The following is a 23,263-nucleotide window of genomic DNA, read 5'->3' on the forward strand; positions in this document are numbered from 1 at the left end:
TCACCTGGTTCCAACTCCCCTACCATGGGCAGGGACACCTCAGTCCTCTTTTCTTGCCTTTCATAAGTACATTTACATAAAACCTGAAACCATGCAAAAATTTAAAGACTGACATATTTCCATTTATATAACCTCAAACAAAACAGGAAGGAAATAAAAGCCAAGATAACTATGAACTAACACAAAATTAAAATGAATGTTTTTCCTTTTACATACTCCAGAGTAATCACATTAACTAGCCTGTTACCACTGAGTATTTTACTGCTTGCATGGCCTCACCAGCAGAGAGTTTAAGATATGTCCTCTAGGACTGGAGATGTAGTAACTTGATTAATTACAGATTTTTGCTAGTGCACTTCTTTCAAAAAACAAAAACAACTGTACACCCTGTTGAACATGTGCAAGACTGGTTAAGTGTACATTAAAAAATATAAAATAAATAAAAAATAAATTTTAAAAGTTTGGATTTTAAAAAAAACAAGCAAACAAAAAAAAGACCCCCAAACAAAAATACTGCGATACCCAAATACTGGAGTACGTATACTGGTTTGCTGATTACCCACCCTCCCAGGACAACTGAAAATTAAAATAATAGTAAGTATTAAATCCTTTAGTTCTCCTGAGCTGTTTAAGTAGGCTGGAACGAAAAACACTCTAAAGGGTCTTGCATAAGCACAGTACACAGATGTCCTAGATTTCACAACAAACTAATGATTCAAAGTACATAATGAAACTCCTTTATCATCCTCTCACCTGTTTAGGTTAAAAAAAATTTAAAAAATAAACACACAAAAAAACAACACAGATTCTTGTGTAACAATTAAGAAATGGCTTTGCTTATATATAACTTCCATATCGCCTAAACAGGACCTCTTAAAAGGCAAGCAGATAAAGCAACGGCACAAACTTTCAAGGAACAGCCACAGTGAATCCAGGATTAGAAGCAATCTGTGGGCAGGCAGTGACACATCTGCAGTGGATATGCACCCAATAATATTGTTCAAAGCTAGGGATGCAATCTCAGCTTTCTTTCATTTTGTAATAATTAACAAAGTGTCACAAAGTGGAATGCATGCACTCTTCATGCTAAGGATGACACATTACATCTGCTACTGCTGCTTCCCTTTATTACCTGATAGATTGGATGCTTATGATAGTTCTAAAGTGAATTCCAGAATGAAATATTAATCTTATAGCTGTCAATGAACAGCCCAGCTTTCACCACTCCAACAAATAAGCATCTCATCTTTAACCATGATACTCTTTCTTGAAACAAAATACACTTAAAAGCCCACACATATAGGAGGAATACAACTGAACGTTATTTCCCCCTTTTCATTTATTCCCATGTATTCCCATTCATTCCCATGTAGAAGTTACTGAAAAAAAAAAACATGTATGTTTGACAGAAAGGGTATCAGACCCAAAAAATTCAACTACATGTAGGCACTTTGGCCCAAAGAATAAAATTAATCTTACTATAGTTATCAAACAGGACAGTTTTAAAAGAATCCTTAATGTTCATTTCCAGCTCTCAGAAAAAAAGTATCTTTGTGCCTTAATTTTATGGAAGACCTGAAATGAAAGCAGTAAACAAGCAAACAAGCACAACTCTCTGACTGACTTTGCAGTGATAGTCACCAACCAGCTACAGACTGAAGTATAACCTTCCGACTCTGTTTCTGCATAACAACCACTACATTTTACTTGAAATGACTCTGCATGTCCTCACACTTTAAGCTATTATTTGTCCATCCATGAGTTAGACATGACAGTTATGTACACCTCTTCTGAAACAAACCACAGAATGGTCTGGACTACTGAAAGAATATTAATACACAGATGAGCGAGTCTATTTGAGACTGAGAAACACAGCATATTCTTACAGGAGAGGTATGCCTCCACATCTGGAGATATTTACAAACACTTCTCCCAGAGTTTCTAACTCCAGTCTAATCAGAGCTCTGTCCTTCCCCATAAGCAATTTATTTATTTTTAACCAAGAATGAAGGGAAAATGAATCTAATGTATATGTCCACCTCCCTCTGAACTGAATGTGCAGCACTTTTTGCAGAACTCCATACCACACTTGGCAGTTAATGGCACTGCAAATTTAAGCACCAATGACTTTTTTCTTCCTTCCTAAAAATGCTTTAACAAAAGAATGTAAAGACCAGTCAATCTTAACTAACAGCAGTTTCCACAGCTTCCAGAATCCAGCTCCTATAACCATAACTTTGTTTGGACTAGCGTTTATTTTTTTTCCAAATGCGTTATTTTGGTAGTATTCTGAATCTTCCATACCAGTTATTTAATAATTGTATAGACATAAAATATAGCAACCATGACCTCCCTATAGTAGTCACTGACAATCTTCAGTAAAGCCAATATGAGGTGTGTTTGCAAATCTTGTGTTAAAGGTGGCTTGAAGTCATTAGGAACTTACATACTTGACTCCAGCATGCAAAGATGAACAGACCCCAAACTGTAACTTACTCAGTATTTTCGTTTTTTTCTGAGGGGTAGGACATTCCTATGTGAACGGGCAGCTAGTCAGTATGCTTTACTGCTCATTTGCCAGCAAGCAAATACATTTGCCATCATGGTTCCCACCTACCTTTAAGTTCCATCTAAAGTAACTTAAAATTTAAGGTTTTGCTAGTGTTGCCAGATTCTCTGTAAAGCACAATCAAGTTTGCCTGCCTCTTACAATTAACTTTAAGCTATACTTTCCTGGGTAGAACTTCTCTCTCTAGCCCTTCATCTGCTCAGTTCCTTTCAAGATAGTGTTCTCTACCAAACATATCACACCAATTGCACCAGTCTTCTTCCTTTCATATTACCCTGTGCTGTGCTTAGCTCACTATTTGAAATACAATTAAAATCACTTCATAAGCAAACATTATTTATAAACAAATTTATTCTGTGTTAGCTTGCAAATGAACACTAAGATTATTTCATGTTAATAATGACTACATGCCAAGTATCTGAAACACAGATTACAGATCTAATCAATATCATTTTCAGTACCTTTGACATGCAGTTTTCTGATCAGCCCAGATCAGCTTGTAACTGAGTCACTACTGCCTGGCTCCATGAGATCATAGGTCTAACTAGTTTCCTTTTCTTTACATACTTTGTATATCTACACATTTGGATATTTCACAATTTCAACAAGAGCATCAACTCAATTAGTTTCTATGGTATAATTACCCTGCTTGGGTTTGGCCTCATGCCCTATAACACCCTTTCAATAATGACCTAGAAAGACACTGTCTAGCTGGTCTCATTGCTTGAGGGCATCACATCAGAACAGCAGTAACGACATGAACAATGTTCAGTGTTGCTCTAGACTAATGCGCGTAAGCAACTCTTAGAACACTTGTAGCTTACTAAATTACAGCTTGCTTATGCTGACAAGTTACTAATTGACTAATCAAATTTCAGACAGCTCCATTCTGTTTTATTCAGAATTGAGCCCACAAGAGTAAATCAATTGGTTATGACACTCAGAGGCTTAGCAAATACTCTAAAGGCTACTGGATCCGGTTAAACCTTATACAGTGTTTCCAAATCCATACATTTGAAAGTCATGAGTAAAATACTGGTAAAGCATAGAAGGATTTCTTGTTATTCTGGTTAGACCACAAGCTAATTCATCAGAATCATCACAACTAAGAATTTATCTAAACAAAAATGAGTATTTTGACACTTTCACAGGATTCACAGAGATGCAGCTTTCAGGAAAAAAGGGAAATAAATAGTGTTACAGTTATAAATGCTACCTTTAACATCAGCATTCCCATCCATACAACGCAAATACACAGGACAAAAGGAATTACAATAAAATCTGATTTGCATATTAGTAACATGTGAATACAAGCCTGTGCAAAGTCCAAAGTTAAAAGACTGACACTGCTTTCCATGCCACTTAGATCTGGCCAACAATGAAGAAAGATATGCATAGGTGGAGAAAGGAAGGGTGCAGTGCACCCTGACAAGTAAGTCAACACTGCACAGGGTGCAGTGCCTTAAGCCAAAAGGAAAGAGAGGCCTGTACCACGAAAGAGAAGGATGTGGGAGTTAGATCCAAGACCTCAAAATAAAATTTAAGCATAGCATGAACACCACGGCAACCCTTGAAACATATTCAATCTTATGAAATCAAATGCCTCACAATAAATCATTAATACTAATGCCATACAGCAAACTTGGTTGTCTGCAACACCAGGTTCTTACCTCCCCTTCACATACACACTAATATTTTGCATGTATATTGGGCTTTGCATTCACAGACTGCAAGGCATTAATTTGTGTCATTTGTAGGAACTTATAAGCAGCTGATCTGTAAATAGGATGTGTAAAATACAGTTAACAAGTGGCAAACCCACCTGAAGCCCACACAAAGAAATATTCTGGACTAGCTGTTATTCCTAGACTTCTGGCATTTACCAGTAATTTCTTTAAGATCTAATAGTTTCTATAAGGAACAGCACAGTATTTCTATTAATAAACTATCAGACCTGTTTGTGCAAAATAAACAAAATCAGCTTCCAACAGCGTAAAGTTACAAACCACTGAGATTTAACAGCATCAGAGCAACAAGAGATTGACATCAAAGCAACACAAGACTTGTCCCTGCCCATGGCAGTGGGGTTGGAACTAGATGATTTTAGGGTCCTTTCCAACCCTAACTATTTTATGATTCTATGACAACATCCAACAGTACACGGCATACTGCAGGCCAAAGCCTGGCCTCTACCACCTAATTTTAAGTCTATGATTTAAAAGAGTTGTACAAGAATCTTCAAGATTAGTCACAAAACAACAAAATGAGCAGCGCAGGGTCCCACGTGCGTAACAACACCGCAGGCCACAGAAAACGGAGACAAGAGTGAAACATGTTAAAAGGTGCTCGCTGCCACCTCCCAGCAGCAAGCAACCTATTGTCTAGCTCTTCCTCCCGAAATCGCATAGTTAGGAGGCTGCGGAGCTAGGAGCGAGCTGGCAGCAGGGTACCAGGCAGCATCGCTGCCTGGGTCTGCGGGCTGGGCCGCTGCTCAGCATCTTGGCTTCGACACCAGCAGCGGAGCAGCCACTTCCCGAGGCTGCGGCTGCATCCCCCCGCGGCAGTAACGCTTCGCACGCCGCTGCCCTCATCTGCCCGCCGCGATCTACGAAACGCAAAACCAGATGGAGTTAGCAGAAGCCCCCGAGCCCGTAGGCACCCCCCGCCGCCCCTCCCGCCCAGCAGCGCTTCACAGGTATTCCCGACGGGGTTAATACTCAAGGCCCCACAGAAACGGGCAGCCTTGCTAAGTTAGTTAGCAGCAACACATTGTCTAATTGCGTGCCCTCGTTGGTGACTCACTCAAAGGCTCACCCCCGGGGATGGATGGATGGATGGATGGATGAGGAGGCTGAGATGTGCAGCGGAGGGAAGAAGGCAGGAAGAAAGCAGGGAAGGAGGGAGGGAAGGAGCAGCCTGGCTTGGTGGTGCCCAGTTTCCCCCACCCCGTGTGCGGCTATCGAAAAGGGGGAAGAGAGGGACAAGAACTGAACCTCGTCCCTTCCCCTCCACGCACTGCTTGGACCGAGGCAAGAAACGAGGGGGACGGAAAGCGGAGGCCTCCAGCTCCCTTTCCCCCTCCACAGCCCCCGCCGCCACCACAGTGGCCGCAGCTCCGGTGCTGAGGCTCACACGCTGCGAGGGGGGGTAAAATGGCGCCGCCCGCTGGGAGGAGGGGCCGGTTCCGCCACACAGCGGCCGCAACGCGCCGCCGCCTCCATCTGCTGTGTGGCAGCCGCGGCCTCCCAGGGCGAGGGGGGGAACCGGGGCGGGGCTCGCCGCCGCTTCCTCCCTCCCGCCGTTTCTTCCCTCCCCCGCTGCTTCCTCTTTCCCCGCCGCCGTAGCTCACTTCAGTCCGCTGCGGGATCGCTCTTCCCCGCCCGCTTCCCGTAGGTGCTGCTTGGCGGCTGTGGAGAGGGCTCGGGCCGTTGTTGTCGTCCCCGTGCCTCCTCAGCGCCGGGCATCGCTGGAGGGTGGCGATAAGTGGCTTCAGAGCTGCTCCCAGGGCCGAAAACCCGGAAGGGTTTGGGGAGAGGAGGCTGGATCCTCTCTGACACGCACTTACACGGATGCCTGGCCTCGGTGCAGGTGCCAGCGCGCCCGTATCTCTGCAGCTGCAGCATGTAGAGATGCTTGACAATAGCACAGAGCCTTTCCCTTGCTGTGTGAAGGAGCTGTCTGTGCACACTTTGTAGGTGGAAATACCGGTGGATTTTGGCTGCAACACGACAAGCTGTACTACTGTACTGCTACTACTACATACCATTAATGGTTCAAAGCTGTGCCAGGGGAGGTTTAGGCTGGATATTTGAAAACGGTTTTTTACTGAGAGGGTGATCAAGCACTGGAACAGGCTTCCTAAAGAGGTAGTCAGTACACCCGCTGCCTGTCCAGTTCTGTTCAGACAATGCCCTTGAAACACTTTAGCTTCTGGTCAGCCCTGGAAGGATCAGAACTAGATGATTGTTAACAGGTCTCTTCCAGCTGAAACAGTCTTTTTTATACTGGGGTGATTAAATTCATTGGGTTGGTTTTAAGTACCATTTATCTATAAGCAAGGCCTGTATTTTCCCTCTGATTCATGGCAATGGCAGGTTTCTTGTGTTCTGTCAACTCAGCAGGTTAATGGGTAAAAGTGTGACTGCAGAGCTGGTTTTCCTTTCCTCTTTACCCTTCCTTCTTTCAGCCTTTTCTTTCTTGACACCTAATTGTAGAGTTTTAGGAGTTATTTTCAGTCATTCCACTCATCTGCAAGTACATACATAAATTTGTTAGGAGACAGGGTGATTTGTAACCTGGTATAAACTGGAACTAATAAATGTGACCAACACAAGTAAAGTTCTTCACTATAAGGGTGCTGAGGCCCTGGCACAGGTTGCCCAGAGAAGCTGTGGCTGCCCCATCCCTGGCAGTGTTCAAGGCCAGACTGGACAGGGCTTTGAGCAATACGGTTTAGTGGAAGGTGTCCCTGCCTATGGTGGGGGGGTTGGAACCAGATGATCTTTAAGGCCCCTTCCAAACCAAACTATTTTATGGTTCTATGATAATGCAAATTCCTGCCCTCACACTGAACAGGATCCATATTATTTAAACTATGATTCACTCTAAGAAACGGACAGCATAAAGACTTCATAATTTTAGCGTTTTACTTTTTTTGTGGGATAAGAAAAGGAGGACAGTGGGAACTCTGGCAACAACTACAATGATTTTAACATTCTAGGGGCCATCTGAATTCCAGCTTATTGAAAGTAATTTTCTACTTTTTCCCTTTATCTTCTTTCTGCTACTCTTTTGACTACCATTCACTCCTCATCCTTCTTACTACTTCATATAAACACCCTATCAGTCCCCTCCGCATTGCTTCCTGTTCCCACCTCCCACATCAGCGTCAGAAAGATGCATTGATTCTGCTGCTTACTGCGAATGCTGCCAGCCTCTCTCCCTTCTGGTGCTGCTTATGATTACGAAAATAAAGCTGATACCAGCCCAAGCACTGACAGAAACAGGGCAAAACACCAAGCAACTATAATAATATCCTAGAGAGTAAGAGGCCTCACACTGCTGATTATTGCATGCACAGCAAAGTCTAGTTACTGCTGTGAGAAGGATGGCCTGAACATTTTAAAATACTGGGCAACCCCAGTCAAAGCAGGATTACTGATAAGCATTTTCCTGGCCAAAAGGCGCATCAAAGCATTCTGCCAAGCCTTGAGGTGCTCAAGTTTTAAGCCAAATGCTGTGATTTGCCAAAACCTGACATTAAACTGAGGAAGGCAAGGCAGCATATTGCTGACATTTCTATGATATTTACCATGCATATCTTAACGTGTACCAGAATTGGTAGGACAGACTAATATGAAAACATAGAAAATAGAGAAATTACTATGGCAATTCCATATGGTAATTTTAGTAAAGGAATTACTGGTGTAATATGGTTGAGCATGTCCAGTGTGAACTACGTAACATTCAGTCACTTGGACAGAGGCAGTGTGACTTGCTGAAATGCCTGGCAACATTTTCTGACAATTTTGTTGCTGTGCAAACCCTTTTGCCCATAGTGAGAGGTTACTAGTTCAGAAGTGATGGAAGTTACTGCCCAGCTGGGCTGATGGAAGAACTCTTCCCCGATTGCCATTTCTACAGGTGATAATTCCTGGCAGAATAATTGAGGAACAGAGATACCGACTGGCTATGAAATCTTAAATCAATGCCAAAAAAGTTGTTAGAAGACAGGAGGAAAGAGGATTAAGGAACACAACATCCCTTATAATGCTGTGCATGAGTGTAGCTGGTAAAAATGCAGTGGCTGCTCCATACTCAAGGCTGAATTCTTACTGTATTTCACAGAGAGGGAAAAAAAAACAGATCAAGATTTTGTTATGCATTATACAGAACCAAAAATGGGCACATACAAAATTATTTTCCCTTTTCGGGTCACCTTTCAGATCATAAGGTCATTATAAACTGTCTCAGCACTTTTACAAACTGGAGTCTGCTCAAACCATAATGCTTACAAAGTTTCACTTTGAATAGGCCTGATTTTCTCTGTCATTTGTTTTCACTTTTTATTTCTCTGCAGAACATAAAAAGTTAGAAAAAGGTTTTATTTTCCCCTACATAGCATATAATTTACATCAATCACCCCAGGACACCACTGGGGTGTCATTTAAATACAATGAATATAAAGTAATGAGGTTCTTGCTGGAGTGGATGGCCACAATTCTCGGGGAAAGAGAGAGAGAGAGTTTCCAAAGCATGTGGAGAAAACACAACAGGAGACCGAGTGAATTCATCACACCACAAAAATGTCTCTCTCCTGTCGACAAAGTCATTAAAGGAAAATGAACCATTGTTACTCTAGATGCTTGCGTTCCTTTAGCATAATAACCTCAGTATAGAAGCATTGGTGCAAAGAGAATTTGCACACACAAGAGAAAAAAAAATATTAACAAAAAAAAAAATCCCGATTATGTAATGAAAGAAATCCTCCATGCTCCAAAGAGATGGAGCCTCTGCAGAAGCCACAACTAATAAGGAACCATATGCAGTGGTACGGGATGGTTTCTTTTCCTCCTGCCAACAAGTCAAAGTACATGCCAACAGGGACAATTCCTTTTAGATAACCCACAAATTATATTCTCCTGTAATTACACAAATGTTTCTGCCTTTTGCTGATCCATAGCCATCCCGGGTTTTAACATCCCTTTCCCATTTCCCTTTTCATATTCATTTACTTCCAATAATTTCTTCAGTCTCCATTAAAGCAATCTGTGAGGAATGCAGAGATTAGAAAGGTTTGCTGTGTTCAATTTTATTTAATTCTTTGGCAAAGGGTGCTCAAATAAGAGAAAGTGTCACGTGCATACAGTAAATAATAGCATATGCCAGTTTCAGAAAATAGATTGTATTTCTGTGTATCTCCCTCAAGGAAATACCACTTTAAAGCAATCCACCATGCAATCCCTGTTAGAAAAGGTACTGTTAGAAAGCTGCAGCAGAAAGCCTTCCCTTTATTATAAATTGTCCTATGGTATGGCAAAGCTCTGTTTGCTGTACTATTTAAAATAGAAACGTGCTAATTAAATTATGACTTTTATTGTCAAAACCATATAGAAATTTAATACATAAAAATACATAGGGTTTTTTTATAGAAAAGCACTACATTGATTAAAGCAAGGGAAAATTGTCTTTTTATTTATTTTTAGCAGCTGCATTGGAACAGGGAGCCTACTCAAAAATGAGCAGAGTGCTACTGAGGAAACACATGCCAGCGAACACCAAATCATACCTGTTAATTACAACAAATATGCTTGCAGACAACAGTGAGCATGCTAGTTATCCATCATTTACAGCCACTGAAGTGCAGGGAAGTGAACTGGTTTGTTGGCAAATGTCCCAATTAATTGGGCGTGCTATTTATTAGGGTGCTGATTAAAGTGTACTCTGCTATATAATAGTCAAGTATGAAGTTGCCAACTCTTATTTACTCCTGGCTCATATGGATGAAAGCAGGAAAGTACAATAGCACAATATGAAATAATGGTGTATTCTGTGCCAAAATGGATTTAAGGCAATTGCAATGCCAGGAAATTAAAGACCTGAAGAAACAGAATTAGGGAGCACCATGATCCTGAAGATCGAAGTTTGTCTTGTGTAATCCAGCTGCGACCAAGACCTTCAATCTACAGTAGTCATTTTGCACATGCATTAACTCTCCTTTTGGAAGCAAACACCATATCCACACCCTTAAGTAAGCAGCATACAAATGAAACAGGAAATACAATAAAAGCAGAGGTTCGTTCCTGACAGATCTGAGTCAGTTCACTTGAAGAGAAACTACTTTGAGAGGTCCTTTTCCCAGGCACAGACTCTTTCAGCCCCTCCAGTTAACTGCCCTGAGACTGTAGCTTAAATAGTGCTGGTTTGTTGTATGCTGTTCAAAGCCATGGCTTCCAGAAGTGAGGTTGGGAGTTTCCACACACAAATAAGGAAAACATATGCTAATAATTGTATACATAAGGAAAACTTATGCTAATAATTGTATACATTATCTGAAGTAACGCTTGAGGTTTGATCTCAACCAAGATAACTGCCAGAGCAAACCAAAATCATGATTTGTAGCAGCAAAGAACTTGGTCCTGGATCATTTCTTAGCTTACCTTTTTAGCACTAATGCAAGATCAGGATAGAGGGCCCAACTGGCCATGATTATTAATGAACTTCCAAGTCTGCACATGCTTTTGTTCCTACCTACTTCCTAAAATGGTCACAGTATTTTGGCAACATCCTGAATTGTGTCTCTATAGCCAGAGATACTCAGGAGTGACTTCTAGGATTAGAGGGCTCCAGCCAAAAGGCTCTAACAACAGAGTTGGTGCAGTCTTTCTTACAAAGCTGACCATGCCCAAAAAACATACAGCTCTGAAAAGAGCACCATGACAGTATGCTAGATGTTCTGTCAGGGAACAGGGACAGGGAAAAAGGAGAGCAGGAAAAGGAGGCAAAGCTTCAATTCTCCTAAGCAAGGGGAAAAACCAACACCAGTAGCCAGAGATTCCTCTAGCTAGGGAGCAAGGTAGCAGCTTTAGCTAAACATTGTCCATATGGATCTCAAAGAACTCACTGAAGCAAAACACAAAGCGATACATCACCCATGTAATCACACCTGCCCATTACTCTTGCTGTCCTGCCCACCACCATTTAAATGAAACCACCATACCGCGCAAAATGGACAAGGTAGTTTAACCCTGGTTGAACCAGAAGCACACTGATTACTGTAATAGCAGCATATATTATGGCAACTAGGATATCAGGAGTAGGTCTCAGTGTTGGATGCAGTCTCCTAAAATTAGTTGTCTACATGTGGGCTGTGTTTAGGTTTTGATTGGAGTCAGTGGAATCCAAATGAACATGGTCAGTGCAGGCAAGAGAGCAGTTCAGTTTATTCAAAAGTAGACCTGTATGTCTGATCATCAAACTTCTCTAGAAGCATTTACTAGGACTGAGTTTAGTTATCTTTGTCAAGTACTCTGGGCTATGTTGTCTGGCCTTCATCTGCCCTTCCAGAGAGTACAGGGCTTCATGTATGTCCTGACATGTATGTCCAGCCCCACAACAATTTCTTAGCCCAAGACATCTGTAATAGCACCAGAAACTTAATTTTAAACAAGTAAACATAATGGGAGCTTAAACTTCTAGCTTAAATGTAAATGTTTGCATTGTAGACAACCAGATTTAGGTGTCTGAACCTGGAATTCAGCTCTCCTCTAGCTGTCATCTGTGCAAGGAAAATAACATGTATATACAGTTACTGTTTACTTCTATTAGATATGCAAATTGGAGTATTATGTTTCTTGAAGAAAATTTGCAGGCTTCTGAATCCTTTGTGTCCTTAATAAAAATACATCTGGGGTCATTTTGCCATGGAAAACAGGTGGGATCCTCAGGTTAACTATTTCCAAATGACACAGGTTATTATGGACTCCTGTCATAAGCCTTTGAAAGATAAGAACCTGGAACACTGAGCTTTGTCTGCAGAGAAAACATAAGCAGAGGACATTAGTTCTTTCTGGATTGCATATTAATATAATGAAAGTTTCCAGAATCACTCCATTCAAAACAGTAATTTCTTAAAATATAGGAATAGTGCCAGGAATTTGCATCGAATTACTCCTGGACTGCAGACTAAATAACATCAGCCACAGGTTGTTAGGGATTTAATTTCCTCAGTGTTCTGAAACAAATTCATGTCATTTGACCATGCAGAGCAGGTAGAATGCTGAGTTTATGGTTCCCCATACTTTTTAATCCCTTCATATCGGTGCCCAGTGGTGGCACTCTGGTGTACATTAGATATGAGTTACAAATGTATCAGAGAAACTTTTTTTCCCCCCTCTGAATAAATGTTTAAATATTTAGGGCCAGATTCCATTGCTAAACATATGAACACAGCTCTCTTTGAGTTCATTGGAGTTGTATGTGTATCTAAGAGCAGAACTTGGCCCCTACGTTTTAGATTTTAGCACTAAGCTTCCAATGTAAAATAACGTGTGATCTGTAACACACAGGAAAGCAGTAAAACCTGGTTTTAAGGGAAGAGTACAATTACATGTTTCTGTCTTTCTTATGGATACGAAGCACTGCCTTCAGCAGAGCTCTTCAGAATATATTTACCTCTTCTCTAGACAGTCTTGCTTTTGTATAAGGTGCTTCTCTGGCAGCTTTGGTCATTTCTGTAGCTGGAAAAGAGAGTAGGATACTTTTTTATTTCTTTGCTATTTCTCTCCAGTTTCCATTCTGACAGTTTCAACTGTCCATCATGATGGAAAATGCAGAGACATTTAAAAATACTTCTAGACTAATTAATTAGATTTTTTTTTAATTATTAAAAAGTTAGGATGTTGATTTTAAAGTGTAGACGATGTTCAGATCAGCCAAAGGACATACCCTGTCACCCTTTCTAATAATCAGTATTATAACTGCGATCAGCTAAAGCATTTTAACTGGGAATTGCTACAGAGTGCCAGTTAAAGAATTCTTTAACATAGATTCTTTCCTTATTCTTGTTATTCTTTTCATCCTTCTGTTACAACATATTTGTAAAGTACCTAGATTCTTGAATGTACATTTTATTTATAAGTCTCGCATTCACCTAATGTCCAGTGCCAGGAAAGACAAAGCATGAGTGCATGGTACTTGTGCAGGATTATGTGAATGTTGTAGGATGTGTGGTCTGATAGAAACCTGTACCAGTGCCAAGAGCAGAGACAATGAGGAAAAAAAGAACTATATTTCCTCTCAGTGCAGCGATTGACCACTCTAAAATTTGTCCAGGCTTTCAAAATTCCTCCAAAATTGCTTTCTCACATCTAATATAGCTCTGGATTTTATTGTTATCAAAAAATATTCTTATCAATTCTGTGAGCATACTGAACAGTTCATATATTTTAGTGGGTTTCATGAATGTCAAGTTCTTGTTGGGGATTAAAGTTTTTGAGGGATGGGAGGCTTTTGGAAGATTTTTTATGAAGGTCACTGTTTACTTCAGATTTTTTTTCTGTGGTAATATGCGAATGCTAATTGCATCCAGCACAGTACAGAAAGATCTTGCATGGTTTTAAAAGTTTTACAGATGCAATTATAAGTGAGAGTGAGCTGCTAGCTTCCTTTAGTCTTTTTTAAATGCTGCACACATAGCCAGATAGACAGACAGACAGATTAAACATTAATCCTTCTAAAAATGTTATTCCATTTGTGGCCAAAACAGTATTTTACGGCACTCACTGCAAAGGTCAACTAGAAGTTTTGCACAAAATAGCATCTTCTTTTATCAGTTGGAAAATGACTTCTGCTTCAGTTTCCTTCTTCACATGCTAGCTTATTCTTTGTGCAATTGCAAAAATAAATACCACAGAAAAAGAAAACTTATGTTACAATCCACTTCTTTCGTGATGTTTCCATGAGTTGGTCAGTCATTAATGAACATCTGAAAAGTAGACATACCTGGTCCAACCTTGTTTGGCAAAGTAATTTCTTTTTTCACAGAAGAGCATGTAGTGTATAAAGGGGCTGCAAGATGCATTGTTACGTAGTATATGTCAGCAGATTCATGTGATGGAAGTATTGACCACTTGCTCATAACATGGGTATTTTCTTCCACTAGCTGTTGTATCAAAGTCAACTTTCCATTAGACAACATAATCTTAAAAATCATCTGGTTTTATTGATTGGCTTGTGGCCTTGAATGATATATTTCTGTAGATGATAAGTGACCTGTATTAAAAGTCCTGTTCATCATCTGATATCCTGCAGGTGCACATCAGCAACAGAAAGTCACAGTTCATGCTGGCACTGCAGATTTTGCACTACCCCACGTTTACTGAATTGGCCCTTTTATAGCATCAGTATTTCAGTAGGTATGCGCCTACCCCAGACAAACAATGTGCTTTTGACAGCTGTTGTCAAACTGCCCACCCACTCTCCACAGATCTTGAAGCAGCATTAAAAACAACTGCTCTTCCAGTGTGGACAAAATTAGTCGAGTTTGATACCTACTGTAACAAATCCTTCTATACACTACAAGGTAAATCCTATGCAGGCAAGTTGTCCTGTGAGCCCCTGACAGGCATGATTTGCTATGGTAAGCAATGAATTTACCTGACCTTGTCCATGCCAGTGAGACAATTTCTATTAGTACTTGAGTGAATCTGAGGGTAGAAAATTATTTTTGACATCCCTCATCAAAACCAGGTAATTTTTTCTAGAGAAGGCATAGCCCCAATGACATTACATAGCTGATGTACTGAAGTGCAGCAGGGTGAGTTAAGGACATGCAATCATCACTCGGAAAGACACTTGTTTTAAATTCAGAATACTTTCATAGGTAGAATTGTACTTACTAAAGGTTGTATTGGTAATTTCACATACGATGGTCCATAGAAAATAATCATACATATTGTGTGCAGCTATTAAATTGGGTAGACTTCAAACATAGTAAGAGCCAAGTTACCCTCTCACACCAGTGTAAATCAAGAGGGGTGCCACTGAAATCCAACGAGTTACTTGTACATGGTAAAACACTGGTATTTCTGAAAACATGATATACAGACACTTAATAAAGTTCCTTCTTTTCACTTAATTTTCATTATTTCCTTAATCAGCTATGTGTCTATTGGATCCAGAGCATAAAATAGGGAGAAGAAGGGGGAGCAGGGAAGGAGCGTAATAGTAGGACTACAGGCTGGGCAGTCAGGGGAAGAGTGTCTGTCCCATTCTCATTTACTCTGACATACAGAGCTAACAACTTTCAGACATACTAAACATTTTGAACATACTGAGGGCTGTTTATTTCAGATGTGTAAAATGCTATAACTTGCCAGTAAACATAGCTAGGCATGCAACTGCTTGCATGAAGATAACATATTAGTTACAAGAATTATGATTGTCCTATCCTTTTCTTTCTTTCCTGAATCACCGTGAATATGCCACAATCTAGAAAGAATCTCATGATAAGTAGTTGCAGATTTTTATTTTTTTTCCAAGCTGCTGACTGTCTATTTTAGACACAACATCACCCATTACTGTAGCCTTCCACATAAAAGCAACATGAACAGTAACGTCTCTAAGCAAGCATGAATGATTGGCTTGCAGATTCTTTACCAAAAAGGGAGTTTATTTACTCCACACAGGTCATAAATTTCCTTAGAAAAACTGTCAGTGGTAATCTACATGTGGTATTTAGTAAATAGAGCTTTCCTCTGATTCCCTTAATCCATGTTCTTCAATTGTCAAAAACAGTAGAAAATTGTTTTCTTGTGCCTAAAAATACAAATTATTCTAGTTCTTTAAAACTGAGTGGAAGCAAATAGCTGAAAGACTTTACATATTCTTCAGCAAGATGGGCATTTAGACATGGGAATGTCAAAGGATAAGGAGCGTAACACAAAGTAGAAAGTCACCTAAAGGCTGGTCTGCTTCTCTTACATGAAGCAGTACCTTATTCCATGAAGGCTCTCATTGACATGAGTGGAACTGAAGATAGAATAAGGCTTTTCTTTCCATCTTACCAAGGGGGAAAAAAAAAAAAGAAGAGGGTGGGATCTGCCTTTTCATGTAAAGGGCTTTTATCTGCTCAAAATCACGCTAACCTCAGGGTGCCAAGCACAGTATGTTTGAAAGCATTCCAAGGATGGGAAGAGCTGCTCTATCTTCTCCACTACAAAGGGAAGCTTGGTAGTAATGAGAGCTGCTGTGGTCTTCCAAGAAAGGTTTTGCATCTGCTTTGCCCCCTCTGAGGACCTCATACTTGTTCCTCCTGGATTTTTCCAGGTTGTCTTTCTTCATATGCTTAAATTAGGAAAACACTTGAGTGATTGTCTTCACAATGAGTTTTGCCATAAAAGGTCAGAAGGACTTTTCCCCTTCTCCCATCACTTTTCAGTACATATGCAATTAATAGATTATCTCAATATTTATAAGATAAACTAGAATAACAGGTTTTGGTATTACATCATGTAAGCTCTTAATATCCCAGGGTCAGAGAATCCTATTCATATTTGAATGTCTGGTGTCAATGGTGAAGATTTTACTTACGCTCCTTCTGGGGCCTGACCAGCATCTGAAACAAATAGTGTAAAATTTATCATACTTATCATAACTGAATTATGAAGTGTGTTATGAAAAAAAACATCCAGGATTTGTACAAGACTATTTTTTTTTCTATCACTTCAAAAGACTATTTAAAGAAAAAAAAAAGCTGCAGAGGATTTTGACTTCTGAACTGAGAGTATAAGCCAGTTTTCAGCCCGTAAGGAATTTTTATGGTTGAATTATAGACTTCTAAAAGACACAATTTAAAACTGAACTGCTGACAGTCATTCTGATCATATTTTATAAGCTACTATTAACTAAGATGAGACCTTAAAGGAGAAATAGATCCCATATCTATCTGCTGACTCTACGGTTTCTTATCCTTTCCTCTAAAACAGTGCAGCCTACTGTCAGGGAGAATATTGGTCAGACTAGACTGACTACAGATCCAATCCAGTCTAGCAACCCCAGTGCTGCTATAGAGGCTTTGCAAGACTTAGCTGCCAACTACTCCATCTGTACTGAGCACGCGCGAGAAAAACCTCAACGATTTTCAGCAGTTTCTAACTCAGCCAAGTTCGGGTGGATCCTTTTGGTCAAGGGCAACAAAAGGAACTTACCTGATTTTTCCCCCTTATTCCTCTTCTACCTAGGAAAACTTCCCATCTCAGCTCTGAAATAGATATTGGGTTGATTCTAAGAAATTTAAAACTATTGTGAAACAATGGGTTTTCTCTTAATGCCGATCTTACAAGTAGCAAAAGTATTTCTGCTGGAAGTTTCCAAAAAATTCAGCTTGAGGCAGCCTCAGGATTGAAAAGCTCATCCTGACCAGTAAAAAGTTGGCAACGATATGTGAGTGAAAACAAGGTCTTACACTGGAAAGTGGTAGACAAGCTTAACTGCAGATACTGCTGGCAGCTTCACCTATTATATTTTTTCTGCCAGATCTTTTTGTCTTTTATTACTAGAGAGAATCATTCCTGGGATATCTAATGTTTTGTCATCTGCACTTATGGCTTATTTTTGGATTGATGTTGTCTCCTGTGACTTCGCTATGAATTCCACAACAGCTGACTAAGGGATCGATCCTGTGTTATGCCCTGCACCCCCAACATCCTAAGGCCATAGCTGATGTGGGGCTCACATCTGTTATTGAGTAACTTTTCAGTAAAGAAAAGGCAAAAGTAGACTAATTTTTATAGTTCCTCAAATAGTTGGTTTGCTGTGTCCATTGCACTTACTGTTTGACATTACTGAATGCTTTCTTCTCTTTCACTCCTGTAGACTGCACCACCTCTTTCAATGCTGTATGTTTTCATACTTTTTAGAACAAGTCTATCATTATTTGTTTTTTTACTATTGCTTCAGCTTTAAAACTCACCTTGTTAACAAAGAACGTGGCTGGAGTTTTTTTCTGCCATTCATGCTATTGAGAATTTACAATGGGAATCCTCACTGTTGGAACACTGAGGGAGTAAATGCAAGGACTTGGTGGTGAGCTTGTGGTTGGGAGCATTAAAAACAACTTCTCCCACTCGAGACTGACTTAGATCTTGTAGTATCTTCTGTGTGAGCTTTATGGAGCTTGTATCTGGCCAGAGTGCACTTCATTAGTCTCTTAAAAAGCAGCATGCAAAATTTAGGAACTCTGCAAGGTTCCAAATGTATAAACCCTTTTTAATTACAAACAGTTATACCACCCACTTTCTCTACAGTTAGTCAAGGGAACCAGTTTTCATTGAGGTCAACAGAAAAAATAACCGTGAAGTTTCTGGCTCATGCTGGTTTTATGTACGCTGAATGAAGTAAAGAAAAAACAAGAACGTTTAAGCTGCTATTTTCTAGCCTTTATATTTCTAGAACAATGTGATGATTTTATCTGAATTCATTTAGGAGAAAAACACCATCTTTTCCTCATTCTAAAACTAGTTACACAGAAGTTGAGAGGAGGATGAATGGAAAGGGACAAAGTCAGTCTTGCAGTGAAAAAAACAGTTTGTCCCTAACTATGAGAACCCCAACAACTTTCTACAGTTAATTTTTAGTTTGCATGTTGCAGACATAAAAAAAAAATAAAAAAAAAATACATAATTTACTTGAAAAAGACAGGTCATACATTTCCCTAATGTACTACACATTCACATTTTTACTGCCAGAAAACACAGGCCATACTTTCTTTTTCAAATGCTGTTGTAAGATGACAAGTAGGCCCACAGTTCTTTCCTCCGCAATGATGACATGGTCATTTGCTGCTTTTAACCTCATTGAAATACATTCAATTCCAATGGGGCATAAAAGGCTGCAGACAGGGAGGGAAATGGGAGAACCCTACGGTAGGACCAAGACCTCAGCTTGCAGTCCATGCTTATTAGGGAAGCAGAAAATACATCATTTAGGGAAAAAAAAAATCAGAAGCAGTAACTATTTACTTTGTTGTTTGCGTAACATGCATTTCACTGTGTGCCACAGAAAAAAACAACTCTTTTTCAGGAGTGACACAGCAGGTTTCTTACCAGCTTTTAGAACTCTTCTCTTGGCATTACTGGGTGCAGAACCCTGCTAATCTTTGGGCTTCTGAGAACTGAACATGTACTTTTATATCTCAAAAGTATATGGTAATAGTTAGTACCCCATTTTATACTGAAGGAAAACTTGCTAAAAGGCTTGCCTGAAATCACACAGCAAATCAGCACCAAATCTGAGGCAGAACGCAAGAGTCTCAGCTTTCCGTCTTCACTTTCTCCTGAAAATACTGTGGGGAACAGTCATATTCTCAAGATTGATTTTTTTTTATGTAATCATCTTATAGCCTGTCTTTTATATCTTTATGCTTATGTTTGTATCAGGAACTATAAACACTAAAAAGTAGTGCATGGTGCTGAAATATTAAATCCTTTCTACTAATTTTGGGATACAAAGAATCTTATCTAGGTTGTAAATCAGTGGGGCAGGGAGGCAGGAGTTAAACTATAGTAGTCCATAGTCTGACTATGAATGCTGTAGTTACAGAACTCATTACTACATGACTACTTAACGGACCAAATAATGTGCTAATCTAGAGTTACTATTTGTCATACTTAAGAAAAAGCAAAGAATAGCTGGGCAAACAGTCAATTTACAACCAGAGCGAAAGTAAAGCACTGCCAAGAGACGCTGGGGCTTATCTTGCCCCTACTGAAATGAATGGAAATTTGGGCAAAACCTTCCCTAGCATTAAGCTGACTTAAGTTCACACATTTTTGCTCAATGCATGTGTTCACGAATGAATAAAAAACTTTGGTAAGGTAGATGTTGGAAAGAGAATATTGGCAAGTCCTTAACTATAGTAATAATTGCTGACATTGCTGTAGTTGCTCTGACTAAAAATATCCAATACAATAACAAACTTAGTGAACCCATTAATTTATTCCTGTTTCACAAAGGCTATTTACATACATAGAGAAGCTCAAAATATATACTGTAGTCGTCGTATTTACAGCACATCCCAGCCCAACAAACTGGCATCAAAACTATTTATTTAGGGAACTTCATCCAGGTTAGAATCTTTCAAATCTGGCAATTATTTTTCATCTTGAGTATACGATGCTTACGACAGCAGTATGCTGGGCCCATGTTTGATAAATGTTAATGGTAAACAAGCTCAGGGCTCTTTAAAACATTACTTTTTGGTCCAAAAGCAACCTCATTACAGCTGTATTCACAACAGAGTTAAAAGTGAAAAAGCTGAAGGACAACTGCAGCAAATACAGTCGTACTAATGAAAATCCTGGTTTATAAAGAGGATCCAAAGGTGTTTGCTAAAACATAATTTGCAGTGCAAGCACATTTTTTCACTAACCTCCTACAATTCTCTAACATCTTAAAATATGACCCATTTTGCAACCAGGGCTAAAATTCCGAGAAGTTCTGAAATAAAACCCGAGGAAAGCCGAGCAGCAGGGTTGCTCTCCATTTCAGCCAAATCCAAGCCAACGTTCCAGATTATATATATCATAACACAAATTATTTTTGCTGAAAAAACCCATCCAGCTTTTATGCAGGTCCATAAATGTTCCTGGTACTTTTATTAATTTGTCCATAACCATTGAAATAAAACTCTAGTGCTCTGAGCTGCGATCTGTTCCAGGCTTGTAGTAAGTTCCTGTTGAACGTGTAAATGTTCAGCAGAAAGATATTTTTGCACGGAGACTGAAAATCAGCTGTGCCAGATACCTGAAACTTTGTTAGGGCGTTCAGTGGAAAATTTTATTTCGACATTATAAATAACCGTGGACTATTTTAAGTGACCTTAAACTGGTGCCTTCCAATAACTTATTTTCGTTTATCCTAATTAACTTTTTATTTTATTTTAGTAGGAAGAGAGGTGACTGTAAAACTTTTAGTGTGACTAATTAAAAGTGGAAATGTGTCTTCTTGTTTGAAATAAATCACGATTGTCAGGCTTATATAGTATTTGGACAGAAGACAACCTCTTGCCTTCTTTCTAGCACCTTTGGAATGGCTCTAATGGAATGTATTTCCCCATCCAGCTAAAAGCAGGGGAAAGCCAAAAGAACCTATGGTCATAAACATTTTACCAAAATATTTGTGAAAAAAAATATGTTTTCTGTAAGGAAACTATAGCAATTCAGAGCTTCTGAATATCCCAGTAATTGTCCTTTGGGAATCCCTGTGGCTACTTTGGGGGAAAAAGCAGATCCCTATGGTTGTAAGAGAAGCAGGGCAAGCTCAGGAGGGGTTTGTGGTGTTAGCCACAGCGACTGCATTTTCACTACAGGGTGGGAAACTTCCACAGGCCCTCCAAACTGGACCAGGAAAAGGAAAAATAAAATTAAAAGAGGGGGGGAAAAAGGAAAAAAAAAATGAAAAAAAAGGGGGGGGGGGAAGCAAAAAGAAAGAAAACTAGAGAAAACTAGAGGAGGCGGACACCGGTCCCTGCGGGGCAGTGAGTCGGGGCTGTTACTCCCCGTTTTAACCGTGGGAAGGGCAGAGGAGAGGGAGTAGGAACCCTGAGGCGGGACCCCGGGGTCCCGGCGCGTCGCGGCGGGCACGGAGCGGAGGCGGCAGCCGCGGTGCGCGGAGCGAGAGCTCTCCCCTGTGACCGAACGTCAGATCTTCTTATTATTCTTTCAAATGAAACGCGGAAGGAGCAGCGCTGCCTCCGGACTGCTTCCCCTGCGCCCACCTTCTCCCATGGGGGGGTTGCTCTCGGAGAGGCTCTGACTGGAGGTGGGGGGGGATGAAGGCGGCTGGGGTAGCGCCGGCGGAGGGCGCGGATGCTCCGCGGAACGTGTAAACAGCCGCGATGTGTCTCTTGACCCACACCCCCTCCCCGTGCCCATGTCCCGGGGCTGTTCGCGGAGGGGCAGGCGGGACAAACCTGGCTTTTCGGCTGGGTCTGCGTGCCGGGGTTAGGGTTTGCAAAGGCTCCGTAAAACAGCCACATTCCCCCCCCACCCCGCCACAGGCAGACACACCGCCCCGAGTCACACACAGGCGGCGAGCAAGGAGCACACACGCAGCGCCGACTTTTTACAAGAAGGTGGAAGTAGCAAGTCGAAGTAAAGCCTTAGAAATTAGAGGGAGGGTTGTGATAGGTCGTTATCTGCGCTGGGAGGCGTTTACACTTTTTTACTATTGGGTATGTAAATTGTTTTTAATAAGATCTGCCCTTTTTTTTAAGGGAGAAAACAAACCAGACTCCCTTCACCTTAATAGTCTGAAGGGGGTTTTATAGCTTTCATTCATTCAAGGAAATGGTTTAGGCTTTAGACTACCGGAGACTTAGGAGGAAAAAAAAAACCCACAAAAAAAAAGTTTGGCACCAGATTATTTTTACTTTTTTTTTCAAACAAGATTTTTCATGCTTTTTTTTTTTTAACAAACAAGCCCCAAAGTGTTAATGGAAAAAAACCCGGACAGAAACGGAGATCAGCGACTGTCTCCTGCTCTCCCCGCTGCCCGTCCCCGTCCCCCTCCTCGTGCGGGAGAGCGGCTCCAAGCGAGGTTTCTCCTCTTGGGGGGGTTGCACATTGTTGTATTTATTTTGAAGGCTGCACAAGTCTGAGGAGCGGAGCACCACGTGCTGCTGACTCTCATCAGCATAATGATCGCCTTACCCAGCGAGTCCTGTATATATAAACCACAAAAACCTAATCATTAGAAATCCCAGCCTCCAAAAACCACATTCAGGACAAAAAAACTCCGGGCTTTTTTTTTTTCCCTTTTTTTTTTTCTCCGTTTGCTCCTTCATCTTCGCCGACCTCAGCTTCTTGGGACCCAAAAGAAGTTTGTTGGGTTTTGGTTGCCTTTTTTTTTTTTATTTTAACCCGATTTTTTCAGAAAGAAAAGTCACTCAAACCGACACTTGATTTTTTTTTTTTTTTTTGCCGCTGTTGTTCATCAAGGGCGGAAAAAAAAAGGGAAGATTTTTGCTCGGCTATTCAACGCAACGGACTTGGATCCATCAAGCGTCTTCATTAAAAGGACCGGACTGAACTGAGGCTACCTTTTCCCAGAATTTACTTGGTCATATATTAGAAATCAGCCTAAGGAGGGGTGTTCTGTTGGGTTTTTGTGTTTTGATTTTTCCGGCTATGCTCC

General features: G+C 40.5%; 2 protein-coding genes and 1 long non-coding RNA gene across 10 annotated transcripts in view; 1 reads left to right on the forward strand and 2 right to left on the reverse strand.

The window, feature by feature from the left end:
* The window catches only part of SUPT3H (SPT3 homolog, SAGA and STAGA complex component), a 263,404-nt gene extending 257,343 nt beyond the window's left edge, over nt 1–6,061 (reverse strand). The window contains exon 1 of one of the 5 annotated variants that reach the window (XM_031046610.2): nt 5,919–6,061. The gene's annotated coding sequence lies outside the window, so the exon portion shown is untranslated. The other 4 variants (XM_031046611.2, XM_005146419.3, XM_031046612.2 and 1 more) reach the window with 4 other exon arrangements.
* Nucleotides 1–23,263, forward strand: part of RUNX2 (RUNX family transcription factor 2) — a 222,708-nt gene that overhangs the window by 38,310 nt on the left and 161,135 nt on the right. The gene's annotated exons all lie outside the window — the stretch shown is intronic.
* LOC115946072 (uncharacterized) lies at nt 9,429–22,153 on the reverse strand. Its single transcript, XR_004080208.2, has 3 exons — nt 22,041–22,153; nt 12,743–12,807; nt 9,429–12,100 (listed from the first exon to the last, which is right to left on the reverse strand). It is a non-coding gene; the product is annotated as an uncharacterized lncRNA (long non-coding RNA).

Source organism: Melopsittacus undulatus, chromosome 3, assembly GCF_012275295.1.
Source record: "Melopsittacus undulatus isolate bMelUnd1 chromosome 3, bMelUnd1.mat.Z, whole genome shotgun sequence".
Classification (NCBI taxonomy): domain Eukaryota; kingdom Metazoa; phylum Chordata; class Aves; order Psittaciformes; family Psittaculidae; genus Melopsittacus; species Melopsittacus undulatus.